Source organism: Phascolarctos cinereus, unplaced genomic scaffold, assembly GCF_003287225.1.
Source record: "Phascolarctos cinereus isolate Bilbo 61053 unplaced genomic scaffold, phaCin_HiC Scaffold_4;HRSCAF=312, whole genome shotgun sequence".
Classification (NCBI taxonomy): domain Eukaryota; kingdom Metazoa; phylum Chordata; class Mammalia; order Diprotodontia; family Phascolarctidae; genus Phascolarctos; species Phascolarctos cinereus.
The window spans coordinates 503,009,406-503,028,537 of NW_027555847.1; the positions used below are offsets into that span (position 1 = coordinate 503,009,406).

The 19,132-nt window shown below is 39.3% G+C and overlaps 1 long non-coding RNA gene across 1 annotated transcript in view; it reads left to right on the forward strand.

The window, feature by feature from the left end:
- LOC110195778 (uncharacterized) overlaps nucleotides 1-16,907 on the forward strand; it is a 66,482-nt gene extending 49,575 nt beyond the window's left edge. The window contains exons 2-5 of the long non-coding RNA XR_002321009.2: nucleotides 13,559-13,726; nucleotides 14,049-14,138; nucleotides 14,538-14,605; nucleotides 16,659-16,907. This is a non-coding gene — a long non-coding RNA (uncharacterized LOC110195778). The remainder of the gene's footprint in view (nucleotides 1-13,558; nucleotides 13,727-14,048; nucleotides 14,139-14,537; nucleotides 14,606-16,658) is intronic.
- The last annotated feature ends 2,225 nt before the right edge of the window (nucleotides 16,908-19,132 follow it).

Genomic DNA, 19,132 nt, shown 5'->3' on the forward strand with positions numbered 1-19,132 from the left:
ATTTTGTTTCCTTAAGTTGAAAATCGTTGTTGTTGATCTTCCATTCTAGAAGAGGACCAATGACATCAGGAGAGTGATGCCTTGACTTGCAAGTAAATTAGGTTTAAGTGAGGCAGAGCTGTGCAGAGTCACGAGCCTCACTCTCTCCTCCAGAGACATTAGAGTCCAGTGGTAAGTTATAAGTCAAAACAACTGGCGATGGTAAGTTGAGAATAAGCTCAAGAGCAAGAAAATAAGCTTAAGGACAATGTAAGAGTAGAGCAGCTAGAAAGCACCTTAGAGACCATTTAATTCAACCTTCTTATTTTATAGATAAGGAAACTGAGGCCCAGAGTCCAGCTCAAGGCCATGGAGCTAATTAATAGTTTTGTTGCTCCAAGTCCAGCGCTTTTCCCACAAATGACACAATCCCTTACCCATTCAGAACTTATGAGCTGAAGTTTTGGACAGCAGTAAAGAAACAAGTAATGAAATTAATAGGAATAGGCCTACTAAAATAGAAGAAGGGGAGGGGAAAAGAGAAAGGAAAGAAAGGGAAGGAGAGAAGGGGAGAAAAGCTGAGGAAAGAAAAGAAAAAAGGAGGGAAAAGAAATGAGAGGAGAGAACACTAAAGGAGACCATATGTGATAAGAAGAGACAAAAAGAGAGGGAAGAAGGAAGAAAGAGTTTTTCTTCTGTATTTTGTCAAAAGCATAATGACTAAATAAAGGGAGGTAGTTGAAGCGATCTCTTCCCCCACCCCCTTTATCTATGTGAAGGGAAAATATCTTGAGGTGTCCTTTCCAGATGTGAGAGTCGAGGATATACCCTGTGATCTAAAGATCACTGCATAGTCCCATCTGTCCCCAAATGCTTTGGCTCCCGGGTGTCCTGGCTTCTGCTACACTCAAGTCCTGTGAAGAATCCGCTATACCACACTGTTTCTTTGTATCACCACAATGCCTAGCAAGTACTAAAGTATCAGTAGTGCCCAATAAGTAGTTGTAAAATTGGTTGAATATACATATTACTACTTCCATGACAAAAGCCAATAGTAGCAGAAAGGCAAAGTAAGCAGTTACCCCATAGGATGGTGGTGCTTTGTAACTCGGCCCACCCAAACCAATACAAACAAATAAATAAATAATTGTTCTCTTGTATTCACCACTAGGGGGCAGTACAGCAACCCAGAACATGAGAAGGGCAGACATACAGGTTAAGGAACTAACCAGCTCAGGACGAAAACTTTGGGGAGACGATTTTACCCACAACACAAAGAAAAACCATGTCAACATAACCTCAGACATGCAATATGGCATTGTTGGAATTAAAATACACACACACACACACACACACAATAGCTGAGTGACAGATTGGGTCTTTTGTGTATTTTAGACAGCGTATAGTTAATCATAGGTCAAACTATAAATTTTAATAACTAAACAATCATTTGTGCAAATAGGTATGTGGTACTGACCACCGCGGCCTATAAAGGTGGGGTACGAAGTTATAATTCATTTTAATGTTGATGCCTCCAGTGGGCAAGATGCCCCAGGACGTGTGGATTGAGAAAGAGAGGGAAACTAACTAGTGGAGATAGGATGTCACCAAACATTTCTGGAGCATTTATTGTGCTTATGTTTCAGAATACTATGTTAGAAAGGGTGCTGGAATTGGAGCCCGGTGATTTTACCTGGGAGACCTTGGGCAAATCACTTCATCTGTCCAAGTCTTGCTTCTGTTATCTGTAAAACTTGGGTGCAAGGGTTGAACAAGGGTCTTTTAAGATCCTTTCCAACCCTAAATCTGTGATCTTATGATTCTTTGCTAGGACATATACTCATGATAATAAGGATAGGAACCTGTGATTTCATTAAAATAGGAAACACTGAGATGAGGAAATTGGCTCTATCCATTCAGATTGGCACCTCCTCTGCAAACTATAGCCTTATAGAGGCTTGTAGAGTACCAAGGGGTTAAATCATTTGCCCATGATCACATAGCCAACATGTATAGGGGCAGGACTAGAACCCGGGTCTTGCTGACTTCAAGGTGAACCATCTTTTTAATGCCAAATGCATAGCAGTAGCAGAAACTTATCTCAGACCACTTATATTTGAATTCTATTGAAAAAATGAGAAGAATGAGTTATTAATAACAGTAGTGATAGTAATGGCTGACATAGACATTAGTACTTTATGTTTTAAAAGGACTTTACATATAGGATCTCATTTGGTCCTTATACACACACTGCATCATCCTAAATCACATTTGGATGGAGCAGATAAGATTTGTAAATCACTTTCCTCACTATCCTGTGATGTAAACAATAAAAATATTATTTTATAGAAGGCAAATATGAGGTCTAGAGGCATTAAGTGACTTGAACAAGACCACACAGCAAGTAAGTGAAAGGAAGCAAGGAAGGGAGAACAAGAAAGAGTTTTTGATATTTTTTTGCAGTGATGCAATAGCCAGAGGGATGAAACTAAAACAGTTTCATGGAAGGAGGATGTGCTCAAAGGTCATCTCTGGTCTACAGGGTTGGAATGACACTATGTGATATTAAAGGTCCTAAACGGCCCTCACCTTTTGACAAATCCTTGGCTTCCCATCAGCCTATCAACAGAGTCCCTCTTTTGGGTTGAGGGCCAGCTTTGGCTGGGCCCTGAAGGAATGGTAGACAAATTTGGTTGGGAAGAAGGAGGACAGGGCATTATTGGGGAGGAAGACCCAGACAGGATGGCCCAATGAGAGTTCATGACTGATCAGGGGTGAACACAATGAGGCATGAAGGGTGGCAAAGGGGAGATGAAAATACACAAGTGGAAGATTGGAGAGAGTGGCAAGGACCACTTTAAATTATATATTATGCTCCCAAATTTGCTCAGGCCTGGCATAGAAAGAGAGAGGGTATCAGCTACAGGTGAAAGGGAGCAGTTAAAAGTCTCCCCCCCCCCCATAATCCTAGGGAAGTACCTTTAGACATAAGAGAGAAACAGGGCTCAAATACTCATATTGAGGACAGTCCTGATGCCTGCAATCACACATATCTTGGTAGGTGGAGTGATGTGCCAGAATAGCTAACCCTTTGAGGACCCTCTCTTAATTAAACCTGACAAGTTCTCAGATGACAGATATAGTTGCTTCCTATGCCCAGAGTCAAGGGTCAAATATTAACCATAAAAAGGGACCTTATAGGGGCAGCTAGGTGGCACAGTTGATAGAGCATCAGCTCTGAAGTCAGGAGGACCTGAGTTCAAATCCAGCCTCAGACACATAACACTCACTAGCTGTGTGACCCTGGGCAAGTCACTTTGCCTCACTGGGGGGGAAAAAAAGCCTTAAAAAAGGGACCATATTATGCAGTCTGCTGGTTCTGCTTAAAGAATTATTGACTCCTGAGGAGCAGAAAGGACTTTGAGAGGTCAGCTAGTCCAGCGGTCTCCAAATGTTTTTGATCATATGCTCGATTATTAAAAAAAAATTTTGAACTTGCATCCCCAATATATGTTAATCTTTCTTCCTTTCTTTCATCATCATTTCTTTGGGTGTGGTTGTTCCTTATAAACAATGCAAAAACAAACAAAACTGAATTGTCTCTGATTTCAACTCAGAAGAAAGTTTTCAATATAAATCTATTCCTTTTTCATGGTTCTGCTTAGTGGATGGTATCACACATTAATTGCTCATTCAAGTTTGGATATTTTACTTATGATTTTGTATGAATGAGAAGGAAAAAAAAGGTCAATCTGCCTAGATTGTAATATTTAAAAAGTGAAATAGCACATAACAAGGCTGGAAAAGAAGCTGGGGACCAGTAATGGATGCTTTTAATGCCAAACAGCAGTTTATAGCTGATCCTTAGAGCCAGGAGGGAACTACTGGAGTTTAGGGAGCAGAAGTATGACTGGTTAGACCTGGAAATTGGGAAAATAACTTTGGTGGCTAAATGGAGGATAGATTAGGAAAGGGAGAGACTTGGGGCAGGAAGACCAATTAGGAAGTCATTGAAATAATGATGACACCTTGAACTAGAGTGGTGGTGGTATAAGCGGAGAGAAAGGAATATATTTCATTTTTTAATTCCCCTCCACTTAATAGTATTTTATTTTTCCCAATTACACGTAAAGATAGTTTTCAACGTTCACTTTTATAAAATTTTGAGTTCAGAAATTTTTTTCTCCCTCCCCTTCCCCCTCTCTAAGATGGCACTATACATGTACAATCATATTAAACATATTTCCACATCAGTCATGTTGTGAAAGAAGAATCAGAACAAAAGGGAAAAACCATGAAAAAGAAAAAAAAAGAGAGAGAAAATAGTGTGCTTTGGTCTGCATTCAGACTCTATAGTTCTTTCCCTGGATGTGGATAGCATTTTCCATCATGAGTCTTTTGGAATTGTCTTGGATCATTGTATTGCTGAGAAGAGCTAAGTTTATCATAGCTGATCATTGCACAATATTGCTGTTGCTGTGTACAATGTTCTCCTGGTTCTGCTCACTTCACTCCACATCAGACCATGTAAGTCTTTTCAGGTTTTTCTGAAGTCCATCTGCTTGTCATTTCTTATAGCATAATAGTATTCCATTACATTCATATACCACAACTTATTCAACCATTCCCCAATTGATGGACATCCCCTCAATTTCCAGTTCTTTGCCACCACAAAAGGAGTTGCTACAAATATTTTTTTACATGTAGATGCTTTCCCCTTTTTTATGATCTCTTTAGCATACAGACCTAGTAGTGGTATTGCTGGATCAAAGGGTGTGCACAGTTTTATAGCTCTTTGGGAAAACATCTCTACATTTTTAAAATGTAGAGATAGAAACAATATAGATCTACAGACTGAGTGAAATTGAGTTAAGGCTGATTCTTAAGTTATAAAGTTGGATGTCAGTAAGACTGGTAATGTCTTCCAGAAATAGGAAAGTTTGGAAGAGAGAGAGATTTTGGGGGGAAAGATAATATAAGATCTGCCATGCAAATAACAATGAATCCATTCTTGTTCATCCTGTGGTTCTCATTCTATGCTACTTGAAATGGAAATGTGGGGTATGGAAAACAGTGGTGTGGGAGGACTCTCATTCACTGGTCACTGCCCCAGAATTCAGAGCTTGCCATCTGAAATGTGACTAATATGGTCATGGTTAAGTCATAACTGCTCCAAGAGGCTAAGGTCAGGAGATTGGGGGACATGAATAACTGTAGGAAAGGGTCAAGCAAGGGCATTATTGGTGGATAATTGGCTCTTCTGAAGAGGGTCCAATGCAACCAATCTTCCCACCTTCTAATTGGTTGATGGTATATCCTTTAGAGTCATGCCCTGGTTCCCCCCTTTAGGGACCACTGATCTAGACTACCCGTTAGGTAGGCACCCATCAAAGTCATTGTATACTGATCAATATTGATTTTAAAAAACCAAACACACAAACCAACAATACCCCAAACCCTTCTAGACAAGATCTCTTTCAGCAGTCAGTTCAGGGGAAAAAATAACAGATTAAAGAAACTATTTTGTTAGCTAAGTCTTCCATATGTTTAGAAAATGCTTAAATCTTTTTGTCATTGTCTTTTGAGGGCTCACATTAAAATGAATAGAATATGTAGGACCCAAGCAAGCAAATATTTGAAAATAACAAAAATCCTGGCTATTCAGAAGCTCTTACTTGATGATAAACTGACAGGTAGCATTCACAGGACAGGCTGAGGGCTAACCAGAGGGCTAACTTCATTGTCAAAGTGAAGTGGGAGTTTAAATGTTGATTAATTATTTTTCCCTAGCAGGAATCAGATCCTTCACTCCATTTCATTTTCTGCCTTTGCAGTGGGGAATTATAAGCATGGCTGAGAAGGAGACATGATTATGCATTGACCTTTGCTTATTCTGAAGATTTAAATGTTGCAGTCAACTTTTCAACATCTTAAAGGTGAATAGAGTCTAAGCTCAAAATTGATCTTCACTGAAAAGGAGAATCAGGGGCAGCTAGATGATACAGTGAATCAAACACCAGCCCTGGAGTCAGGAGGACTTGAGTTCAAATCTGCCCTCAGATACTTGATACTTACTAGCTGTGTGACCCTGGGCAAGTCACTTAACCCCAATTGCCTAGCCAAAACCAAAAAATAAATATATAAATAAGGAGAATTAACAGGCTTTCCTATTCATGCTCCATTGACATCATAGGTCTTAACAGAATAGTCAGATGGCACACTGGAGAGAGCACTGGGCCTGGACTCAGAAAGACCTGGGTTCAAAAACAGTCCTGGATACTTCCAGCTGTGTAACCTTGGGTAAGACACTTAACCTCTGTTGGCCTCAGTTTCCTCAAATGTAAAAGGAGGATAATGAAAGCTCCAACCTCCCAGAGTTGTTACGAAGATCAAATGAGATATTTGAAAAGCACTTAGCACTGTGCCTGATGCACAGTGGGTGCTTAATAAATACTCATTCCCTTCCTTTCCTCCATAGCTTTTCATTCTGCTTCCAGATTTCTCCTATCAGTTCCCTCTTCTCTGTTCTTATTCATACTACCCTAGAGCAGGGCATCATGAAAATCTGCATGGCTTATTGAAATGTCCTCAAACAAGGAACTTTCAGCCTCCATTCTCTACTCTCCATTCATTTTTCTGATTGCTGTCTCACTGTTTTTCTGTATCTGGTCATGTCACTTCTCCAATGGCTTTATTGTCTACTCAGTAAAGTCCAAACTTATTTTCCTGGCATTCAAGGCCCTCTGTAATTTCAATTTGTTACCACTCTATCTTTCTAGACTTATCATCTTCTGATTTTACTTCACAAATTGTATACTGCAGCCAAATTGAACTATACTCTATTTCCCCCAAATGTCCTCTGCTTCCCAGACTTCCCATATTCACTCACACTTAGCAGGTGCCTGGCATATAATGTAAGTGCTTAGTACATACTTGTTGACACTGATGTGTTGGAATTCCTGACCTTGCCCTCTTGGTCCTAAGCTGAATTTCTATTCATTTTTTTTTAGTGAGGCAATTGGGGTTAAGTGACTTGCCCAGGGTCACACAGCTAGTACATGTTGAGTGTTTGGTCTGAGGCCAGATTTGAACTCAGGCCCTCCTGACTTCACGGCCAGTGCTCTATCCACTGCGCCACCTAGCTGCCCCACCCCCCTATCTATTTTTTAAAAAGCACAACTGAAATGCTTCCTTTTGCTTGACATCTCGCCATATCTGACTTGTAGGTAGAGACTTTCTCATCTAGATCTCACATAGTGCTTGGTGTCCTTCCTCTTTGATATACTTATGAAGACCATATCTCATTCAATTATGGGCATCCTTGAAAGCTACTCTAAGTTCAAGGCATATTTTGTATCAGCATCCACTGTACGTTACAACTCATGAATCTTCCTCATGGCAGCTAGTGGCCAGTGGGTGGAGCTCAGGCCTTGCAGTCAGTTAGGTCTGAGTCCAGATCTAGCTTCAGATACTTCATACCTGTATAATTCTAGGTAAGTCATTCAACCTTTCTTAGCCTCAGTTTCCTCAATTGTAAAATGAGGATAATAACATCACCTACCTCAGAGGGATGTTGTGAGGACAAAATGAGGTAATATTTGTGGAAAAAAATTGCTTAGCCCAGTTCCTGGCACATAATAGGTGCTATATAAATGCTTATCCCTTTCCTTCCACCGTAGGTATCTTTTACTTGGGCAAGTACAAAGTTGTTGGAAGAGCTGCATCTTCTATCCGTTTAGAAAGAATGCAGAAGTTTATATTAATATGTTGATTTAGTCAGTAATCTGATGGATAGACAATTATGGCCTGGTAAGCTTCTTCGCTGGCACAACCAGAAAAGGGGAGTTGTATGGTTGCCAAGGTGACAGGGAAAACACAATGGCAGAGAATTAATCTGGGAGAAAGGGAACACGTATTTTCACCAAGGAACATCGGGGAGGCAAAATACACACACACACACACACACACACACACACACACACATGAAAATGATTACCAGGCGGTATAGACATGTACAAAGAAAATTGAAAGTGGTCTTTGCTGAGAGGACAAGAAGAGTAGGGTGAGAGGTTGAGCTTTCAAAGTATTTAGAAATATTAATAGTAGCTAGTACTTATCTAGAACTTTAAGATTTGCAAAGCACATTATAAATGTTGATTCATTTTATCCTGACAATAAGTCCTCTGGGAGATAGGTGCTATTGCCAACCCCACTTTACAGATCAGGAAACTGAGGCAGACAGAGATCAAGTGACAGAGCTAGTAAGTGAGATTGGCTTTGAACTCAAGTCTCCCTGACTTGCCATCCAACACTGCGCCACCCACTTGCCCAATGGCCATGTTGTTTTTCTACAAAGGTCAGGGAAGGAAACAATTCCAGAAGGTTGAGCTATTATTTTACCTTTAGCAAAGGAGATCTTCATAACATAATTTAAATGTGTCATATAAAATAAATGAGGGACATTTATTATTTCTTGGATTGTTCCTTTTCTCTGGCTTTATGTAAGGCTATTGGTGAAATGAACACTTGAGAGGAAGACCCTTGTAAATCCAGACCAGCTTAATGAATGACAAGCACGTTAAAAAGTCCACTATCACCCTCTTCTAATGCCTTAGCATGGCGTACAGCTGAGCCTAAGGTCTCAAAGAGGGTGCCAGTGGATTGAAAGCTCTGGAAGATCCTTCTTCCAAATTAGGAAGATAGCTAGGTGGTGCAGTGGATAGAATACAAATCCTAGAGTTAGGAATACCTGAGTTCAAATCCAGCCTCAGATCTTTCCCAGCTGTGTGACTCTGGGCAAATCACTTAATCTTGTCTGCCTCAGTTTCACAACTGTAAAATGGAAATGATGACAACTCCTTCCTCACAGGATTGATGTGAGGACAAAATGAGATAATATTTATAAAGTGTTTAGCATGTTGCCTGGTACATAGTAGGTGTATAATCAATATTTCTTTCCTTCCTTCAGGTTAGAAAATAATAAGTTTCAATTCAATTTAATTCAGTAAGCACTTTGTAGATAATGCTAAGTGACAGACACAGTGCTGGGCTCTAGAGATAGAACCAGAAAAATAAGACAGCTCTACCAGTAAGGTGCTTACTTTCTCATGTAATGTAAGGTTTGGGTCTTTCACTAAACTGTCTGGTGTCCAAGAACCAGATTTATCTGGAGAAGCTCCTCACCAGAATTTGGTCACCAGGTGATGAAATCTTCTGGCCACAACTCACAAAGACCATCTACTGAGATGGAGAGGGAATTTCCTCACTCATGAAATCTTGGAAGCACCAAGAGACTTCTAATTTTTGATATTATATTAAAGCCAATTATTCTAGAATGGAATAGCTACTCTCCTGTGGCGTATTATGGAAGTAGGTCCTGAGCACTGAGAATTATGGGACTAAGTGATAGAGAGCAATGTTTGTAGGATTTTTTTTTTGCAGTGACAGACTCCTGCAATTTTAAACAATCAAAATTTCATGGTGACATTATAGTAAAATGCTTTCATTTTTCTCATACCTATTTTTTTGGGTCTAGACTTATGATTTCATTGTTAACGGGAAACAATCAGTGTGCAAACTCCCTCCACCAATGGAGACTGGTAACTCATTTGTTAATTATGGTCTCAGAGAGTTGGCTGGATATTGAATGACATCCATGGACACTCAGCTAGCTCACCTTTAGACCTGGAGTCATTATCTTAGTCTGAGACTTCAGGGCTCAAGTCACCATGACTATCATTAGATGAGCCCCTTCTCTGTAGGTGCTCAGCCCCTCTCTCAGGCTTCCTATGCTTAAGAATCTCTTCTTACTCAATAAGAGCACTCACTTGGTCATGCCACCATGTTGAAGACTCATGCCACGCATAGTCTCCTGAGAAAGGTAGCCTCCACACACGTACTTACTTACTTACTCATAAGCCCCAAATAAGTATGGCCACTTCAACCCCATGGATTGTGGGAATCTGGGACCATAGACATGTTCCCTACAAATAATAGTAGAAGCTCCAGCTAAGGCAATAGAAGATACAGGGGGTTATGATAGAAGTTGTCCCATAGAAAGAAAGTGATCAAACTTGTTCCTCAGCCTCCAACTCCTTACCTGAAGTCTGGAGACAGAGCAGAGACAGGGATAGATGAAGGCAGAGAGGGAAGGGAAGAGCTGGTAGACAATGCTGATACTGCTCTTGTTTGCTGCCTTTGTAGCTGAGAACCCTGGCTAGTCCAGTGTGAGTTAATTAGATTCAGGCCAGCCCTTTGCTTCCAACCTGGCCCCAATCCCAGCAGCAGTTTTTACTCAAACTGGTATTGGAGTTTTAAGATGGGAGCAGGCTATAGAGTGGTAACTGCTCTGGTCCTCACCCCAGCCTTCACACCCCAGAGATCCTCATAGGTGCTTAAGCATTTGACAGAGAGAACTACCTGATCATAAAGCATTGTTTGCTGTATGCCACTGTTTTCTTTTTTTATTTTAAAATTTTATTTCCCCCCAATTACATGTAAAAGCAATTTTTAACATTTGTTTTTAAATTTTTTTTGAGTTCCAAATTCTCTTCCTCCCCTCCCCCGCCTCCTTTGAGAAGGCAAGCAATTTGATATAAGCTATACACCTGCAGTCATGCAAAATGCATTCCCATGTTGGTCATGTTGTGAAAGAAAAAATAGACAAAAAATTCAATAAAAATAAAGTAAAGAAAAAGGTTGTTTCGATCTGCATTCAGATTCTATCAGTTCTTTTCTCTGGAGATGGATAGCATTTTTCGTCTTAAGTCCTCAGAATTGCCTTGGGTCATTTCATTGCTGAGAATAGCTAAGTCATCACAGTTGATCATCATACAATATTGTTGTTACTCTATGCAATGTTCTCCTGGTTCTGCTCATTTGTCTTTGAATCAGTTCATGTAAATCTTTACAGATTTTTCTGAGAGCATCCTGCTCCTCATTTCTTATAGCATGATAGTATCAAATTGGTGATGGAATTCAGTCTCATAGGACATGTTTTCCTTGATGCCTTTCTTCTTCAGTCCGCCATCACAACCCATTTTATCTTCCTTGCTGTTGTGGCATTAATATCTAATTTTTCTCTTAACAGCCAGTAGAAGTTGCAGTGCTGTGACTAAATGTTAAATTGAGATAAAATTACAAATGACTTAATGATTTCAGCTCCTTGGGAAAATTTACCTGATTTAGAGTTAGAGGACCTGGATTCAAATCTCACCTTTACAACTTTCTAGCTCTGTGACTTTGGGCAAATACTTAACCTCTCTGGGCCCCAGTTTTCTCATCTATAAAATGAGGAGACTGGACTACACTTAGATAAAAAGAAAGAAAACATGCAAATTGCTTTGCCAATTTTAAGGTGCTAAATATAATTTAACTATGATGATCCTATGATAATAGTGGTCTAAAGAAGAAGTGCAGGGCAGCTACATGGAGCAGTGGATAGAGCACCAGCCCTGGAATCAGGAGGACCTGAGTTCAAATCCCCTCAGACACATAACACTCACTAGCTGTGTGACCCCGGACAAATCACTGAACCCCATTGCCTAGCCAAAATATAAAAAATAAAAAAAAGAAGTGCCCTGGCCTCCCATGCCCACTTCCCCTCACAAGTAACTGGGCTCTGAGGGTGAATCTCCTTAGGGAGGCAGTGAGGATGGAGGTTTCCTTGGAGCAGGGGCACTGGTCTTCACTGGGCTTGGCTGGTATTTTGTATGTGTTGTTGGGGCTACTGACAGTAGAAGATGTTTCCTCCTACTCAACCATCTGTGGTTGAGATGTAGAAAGGAAAACAAGAATAAGGAAAAGAAATGTAGGGTTGAATTTCTCTGAGATTTAAACTTGCCATTATCCTATTTTTATTTCTATCATACTGGACACAGTCTACTTTCTACCCCATAACAACTTTGAACTTTTGAGTTTCCTCCGTGATTACAAAGTGAGCATCCCACTTCCATGAGTGCTTGTATTCTGGTACCACACAGAGTAACTGAGGAAAGAGATCATGGGATCATAGGTTTAGAGTTGGAAGAGAACTTAACAATTAGGTAGTCCAACTACCTGAAGTTATATGACTTACCCAACACCATACAGGTAGTAAATAACCAAGCCAAGACTTGAACACAAGTCCTCTGGCTCCAGTGCTTTTTAAAAGCAAATTTGTGGTAGATGGAGAGGAGGGATTATGAATGGGTGAGTGTAGTGTGCCTTGACATATTATAGTATATAATAATTTGTTGTTGTTCAGTTGTTTTTCAGTCATGTCTGACTCTCTGTGACCCCTTTTGTGGTTTCTTGGTGAAGATATTGGTGTGGCTTGCCCTTTCCTTCTCCAGCTTGTTTTGCAGATGAGGAAACTGAGGCAAACAGGGTCAAGCAGTTTGTCCAGGGTCACATAGCTAGTAAATATCTGAGGCCAGATTTGAACTCACAATGATGAGTCTTCCTGATTCTAAGCCCAATGTTCTATCCACTGTACCATTTAGCAGCCCTATATGTGATTGATGATGATGATGAAGATTGATGATGATGATGATGATGATGATGATGATAACTTGTTCTAATCTGCATAGATGTCGAAGACCAGCTTTGGTCAAGATAATTGTGTAATGGAAAGACTTAAAATCATAGGATTTGAATTGGAATCTTAGCTCTGCTACTTAGTACTTGTATGGCCTTGGGCAAGTTACTTTACCTCTCTAGGCCCCAGTTTCCTCATCTATAAAAGGAGAGGATTGGGCTTGATGGTGTCGGAAGGCCTTTGAACTCTAAATCTTATAATTCCTATCCCTGTCAATGGTGCCATCATCTTAAGTGCCTAGTCACTGAGACTAATAACTTCACGGACATTGCTTACTCCTCTTTCTCTTGCCTTTCACATCTAATAAATTGTCAAGTTCCTTCAATTCTATCTCCTTGATGATGGGTACAGTGTCTGATTTGTATTTGTATCTCTCATATTACACAGCAGAGTGTCTCACATATAGTAAATACTTAATACGTTTTGTGAAAAGTGGAAATGAATGGTTGGAAATAGAAATGAATAAAACTACCTAGATTTGGGCATGTAAATTTAGGGTTCTCTTTACAGGAACTTTAAAAAGGAATAAGTAAGAAGTTTCCACCACCACCCAATACCCTCCTTTTCCATGTCTCTTCATCATCACCCCCACTCCATGATTTGTGAGCATAAAAAGAACTGCCATACCAGAAGATTTCTAAAATACATATTTTTTTTTGTAAGAGTGGCAAAACAGAAACAAGTTCAAAAGGACAGAGGAAAGACACTCCAAATCTTTGGCAAACAGGATTTGCTGAAATTTATGGGATTCCTCCATTATGCTTTTGATCCATGCACTGATTTCCCAATGCTTTAACAGAAACTGTAACAACCAGTGCTAAAAAAATGAAAATGCCACTGACCTGACATGCAAAAACTGTGTCTTCTGCCTTCATGGACAAAAAGAACAAGAGTTGTGGCCCAGGGTTGTCTTCTTAAAGTGCTTCTTATCCCCCCCCCATACCTTCTCCCACCCCCATTTATATGTGCAAAAAACATTTACTTTTTTTTCTCCCTCTTCAGGAGCAAATGAAAAACACACAGAGTGACTTAAGCCAAAGGAAGTTAATGGTACATCTATGAGGAGAGGAAGCCTTGCAACTGATTTTTACTGTGCTCGTCTTTTACTGTAGGAGTCGTGGGCTCAGAGCCAGATTAGCTGATTACGGCAAAGGAGCAAAACTTTCGTGGGTAAGAAAAGCAACGCCCTCTCCCCTCCTCCACCTGAAGTCTATGGACTAACTCAAAGCATGTTTTCCAGTGTCTTGAAACAGAAATCATTTTCTAGTGTTCTCCCACTCTATACCCACTAAAGAAAATTCAAAAGACTAAAATTATACCTATCTGATATAAAATCCTGTAGGATCTTCCTTATTTAATCTATCCAAGTGGATCGGAGAGGCCAGTGAACTCTGGTCCTAAATGATTACACAACTGCCATTGTGTGACAGCTTTATGAGATATTCTTCCTCGTTGTCTGTGCTCTGATTCTCCTTTCTATCAATGGGACTAGGAACACTGACTACTAAATTGAAAGAAACTTATAGAAATACCTGGGATCTTGATGATGATGACAACTTGTGAAAGCAGTGAAGTAAGTTCGGTGGGTATTTGCTATCTTCTGTTCTTTACCATACTCTGTTCCTGTCTTTGAAGATGACCCTTGATTTTCTCATGCCTCAGTTTATCTATCTGTATCATAGTTTTGGGGAAACTAGGTGGTGCAGTGGATAGAACAGTGGGCCTGGAGTCAGGAAGTTGTTGTTGTTCAGTCATTTTCTTTTTTCTTTTCCTTAATCAGTCATTTATTTATTTTTGTGAGGATTTCAAAAATTTAAATAGCATTTTCCCAAAATACGTATTAAGAAAAAAATTTTAGCATTCATTTTACAAGATTTTGAGTTCCAAATTTTTCTCCCATCCCACTTCTGAAATTGTTAGGCATTTTGATATAGTTTATACGTGTGCTATCATGTAAAATATATTTCCATATTTGTCATAGTTGTGGAAGAAGAAACAGATCAAAAGGAAATAAAACCACGAGAAAGACTACGGATAGAATTTTCCTTTGTGAGTCCTTTGTACTTGTCTTGGATTATTGTGTTGCTGAAAAGAGCTAAGTCATTCATAGCTGGTCATCACATGATGTTGCTGATACTGTGTACAATGTTTTCCTGGTTCTGCTCATTTTAATTTACATCACTTTGTACTATATTTTTCTAGTTTTTTTTCTTTCTGAAATTGGCCTGTTCATCATTTCTTGTAACACAATAGTATTCCATTACATTCATATTCCACAGCTTGTTCAGCCATTCCTCAATTGATAGGCATCCCCTCAATTTCCAGTATTTTTCCACCATGAGAAGGGCTACTATAAATATTTTTGCACATGTAGGTCCTTCCCCCCCCCCCTTTTTAATGATCTATTTGGGATACAGAATTAGTAGTAGCATTGTTGGATCAAAGAATATGTACAATTTGGTTGTCCTTTGGAAATAGTTCTAAATTGCCCTCCGTAGTGGTTGGATTAGTTCACAACCCTACCAACGGTGCATTAGCATCCCAATTTTCCCACTTCCTCTTTGACATTTACCTTTTTTCCCTTTTTTGTCATATCAGCCAATCTGATTGGTATGAGGCAGTATTTAAGAGCTGTTTTACTTTGCATTTCTCTAATCAAAGTGATTTTTTTTTAGCAGAAATGTTTCAAATTTTATGGCATGGTTTTCCTTCATTCAATACATTTATTGAGGCCATATAAATACTAAGTCCTAAAAATATCCAATTCACTTAACAATAACGAAACTAACATAATAAATGTTTGTTGAATTTGAATTTTCATAATCTAATAACGAATAATACATTTTTGGTTCAACTATAGATATAGATATACATATCTCATTGTCTACTAAACATTATAAGCCATAATTACACTAACAAACAAAATACTATCCAAACATAGCACCTAATCATTCATATTTTATTATTATACATTTTTTTAACAAAATGAAAGATTTTTAAATGTCTTTGATTTTAACACGGCCAATTTAGATGCTTTATTTCTTTTAAAAATTAATTAATTATTTATTTTTAGTTTTCAACATTCACTTCCACAAGATTGAGTTTCAAATTTTCTCCCCATCTTGTCCCTCCCCCAACTAATTAATAAATATATATAGCCTATTTATTATTATTGTAATAATAATTATAATATAATATTACAATAATTACTATTATAAATATATATATATGGCTATACTTTATTTGTTTGAAAGGTGTTTCGTAATTGTTATAGTTCCTGGGTTTGTTTTGGCAGGCAGACTCCCAAGTACTTTATATTGTTTACTGTTATTTTAAATGAAATTTATCTATCTCTTGCTGCTGGGCTTTGTGAGAAATGCTGATGGTTTATCTTACATCCTGCAACTTTGCTGAAGTTGTTGATTATTTCAGGTAGTTTTTTAGTTGATTCTCTAGGGTTCTCTAAGTAGACCATCATATCATCTGCAAAGAGTGATGGTTTTGTTTCCACATTCCCTATTCTAATTCCTTTGATTTCTTTTCCTTCTTTTGTTGTTATAGCTAACATTTCTAGTAGAATTGTAGGCTCATGTCATCATTAGATTGTAAGTTCCTTGAGGGATGGAGTGTCTTTTGTTTCTTTTTGTATCCCCAATGCTCAGTCTGGCACATGATAGGTGCTTAATAAATGCTTATTAGTTGAATGAATACTCATCAGAATGTGGCACGAAGGCACAACAAGGATACTTTTGCTCATGTTTAGCTCATTGCTACTTTTTCTCAGCTAATTGTTGCTCCAATGTTTATGGAAGATGGACAGTGCGCTTGTCCAGGATGGGTTCCAACATGTCCTGTAGACATTGGAGGAGGAATAACTTCAGTTCTGGGCATTATTCCTTGACTTTTCACACTACATTCTTCTAGCTTGATTCACACTTGACAGTTAGGACACTCAGGACGAGAAGACAGCTGCTTTCCAGTCCTTGTTTGAGCAAGAGGGGGGGAATTAGAGGAAGGAGTCTTGGGGGTGGTCTTTTTGTTTGTTTGTTTTTATAGACTTCCTTTGGCCTCACTAGACTTTATTTTCTTCCCTCGTTCCCAGGGCAATTCTGTTTCACTTTCGGCAGCTACTTGGCAGGAGGCTGATACCTTGACGTTATCTTTGGTCAAGACTTGGGAAAAGTGGGGGATAGGAGGAGGGATGTGGAAAAAAAAATGGAGGGGTGGGGGTGGGAAGGCTTTTGGTCATCTTCACCAAAGAGAGCCTGGGAATCAATTGAGTTAAACATTGTTCTTCTGTTCCTGACCTCCCCCTCTGCTCCCTCCCTCTGAATAAATCTGGAAAGAATGAGCCTGAAGTCTGTCTTGAACCAACTATAAACCTTTATCGTATGTGGGCTCCCAGTTGCTAGAGTAAACAGAATCCATCAGCTTCCTCGATGAATGCCAGGGTCAATGTCTGATGGGAGTTGAATTCTCTGTGCCTGGCACCTGCTGGCATAGGGAGGTGGACAGGTAACAATAAACCTACAATTAACTTTGATGACTGTTTTAAGTACAAACTGTAAATAGTCAAGTTATTTATTTAATATTTCTCCCTCTTTTATTACCCTCACACACCCTACCCCCACCCTACCCAGGGTAAGTGTCTCCTCTTCAATCTAATAGAGACAAGCACAGCAGGCCTTAGGTAGTGACCTCCTTGGCCACCCAGATGCCATATTGCTTTTGCTGCATCTTTACTCGTCTCTCTCAATGTTGGGGCTCCTGCTCTTTGCTGCACAGCTTTGGGGGTCAAGATCAAGTAGAAACATCTGGAGAGATGGGCAGGGGAATAAACTAAGGTCTTTGTGCCTTTAAGTTTAAAGGTCAACTCAGTCTATAATGAAGCTGACCCTCCTGGATGAAGTTGTGACCCACAGAGGCACTGAACCAGGCATGTGTGTATCCAGGCTACCAACAGGCCTCTTAAGTGGCATTGTGAAATGAGACTTCCAAATCAATGTGGTTTATCATACATTTATTAAACACAAACTATAGCCAAGACTTTAATCCATACCAGCTAGGATCATAGATTTAGAGCTGAAAGGTACCTTATTAGCTATTTAACCTAACCTCCACATTTTACAAATGAGAAAATTGAGGCTGAAAGAAGTTAAGTAACTTGTCCAAGGTCACACCTGCAGTGGAACACTTAGAGCTTGGTCAGACATCGAAGATGCCGAGGTCATCCACTGCATCCCAGGCCATTTGCCAATCATCTTGACTTGTGTCTTGCCACTAGATTTTGATGACTCTGGAAGAAAGAGTGAATCTGACCACTTGCTATAGCTCTGCCTCACTTAAATCCAATTCATTTGCAAGTCAGGACATCACCCCATGATGTCACTGGTCCTCTTCAAAAACTGAGGATGAACATACAGTAAGTGACAGAGAAGAGATCTGAACCCTTCTGACTCCAGCAAAGTAATTTTCTTGTATTATTACAAAAATCTATCTATCTATATATTTATATATATGTATATATGTATACACACACATATACATATGTGTGTGTGTGTGTATATATATGTATATATATATACATATATATACACACACACATCTTTAAAAAGTCATTCTGGCTAGAAAATAAAAGAAAACATAGAAATAAAACAATCATAATTAATCTGGCAGGTGTCATGGACGTAAATTTCAGTTGGATGTGAATCCTTTTATCATCAGTTCTGAAGTTAAGGCTCCTCTGTACTTGTCCTATTAACTGGAGACTTATGCCTATTATTATTTTTTTTTGTCATATCATTGTCTGATTATTGTCATATCTGTACTGCGCCCTTGGGTCTATATTGTTAGACTCAATCAACTAAGTTAGAATAACTTAGATATTTTAATAGAGACATATAGATAAGGATAAGGATAAAGATAAGGAAGGATAAGGATAAAGATAAGGATAAGTTCGAGGAGAAGAATGAAGATAAGGATAGTCCTACTAATGCACACGAAGATTTGTAAACAATATTGTCAAAGCTCAAGAGGTTTCAGAACACCCCAATTTCAGACCTATCAGAATGAATAAGTCTCAATTCAATTTGCTGACCTTAGCAGTACAGATAGGATTTCCAGATATATCCCTTCTCTGAGTACACAGATGAATACACCCTATCCTTAGCTAATGACCAAAGACCCCAGCCCTAGGGGGGAAGTGTCACAATCTTAGCTCACCATCTTACACCCATCTAAAAGATTTAGGAAGAAGAGGTAGCTGTCCACTGGAAGTCAACAAAGGGTAGCTAGGGTGGGCCTGTGCTCCAGCGCACTGAAATGAGATGATACCAAAGGTTTCACCAGGCAGGAACAATAGAATTTAGCACCTATTTAGCAAAAAGAGTTAATTTTAAAGATTCTCCTTCCCAACCTGCCCCTTTGCACTCTAGGCAAGGTCCTTTGTAGCACAGTCCCTTCTCCTCTACTCCAATTTCCCCAGAAACAGGCTTATAGTATGTGAGGGTCTCTATTCTTTGACACCCTCCACTACCCACCACCACTCCCATCTGCCCACTACAGCACAGGATCTTT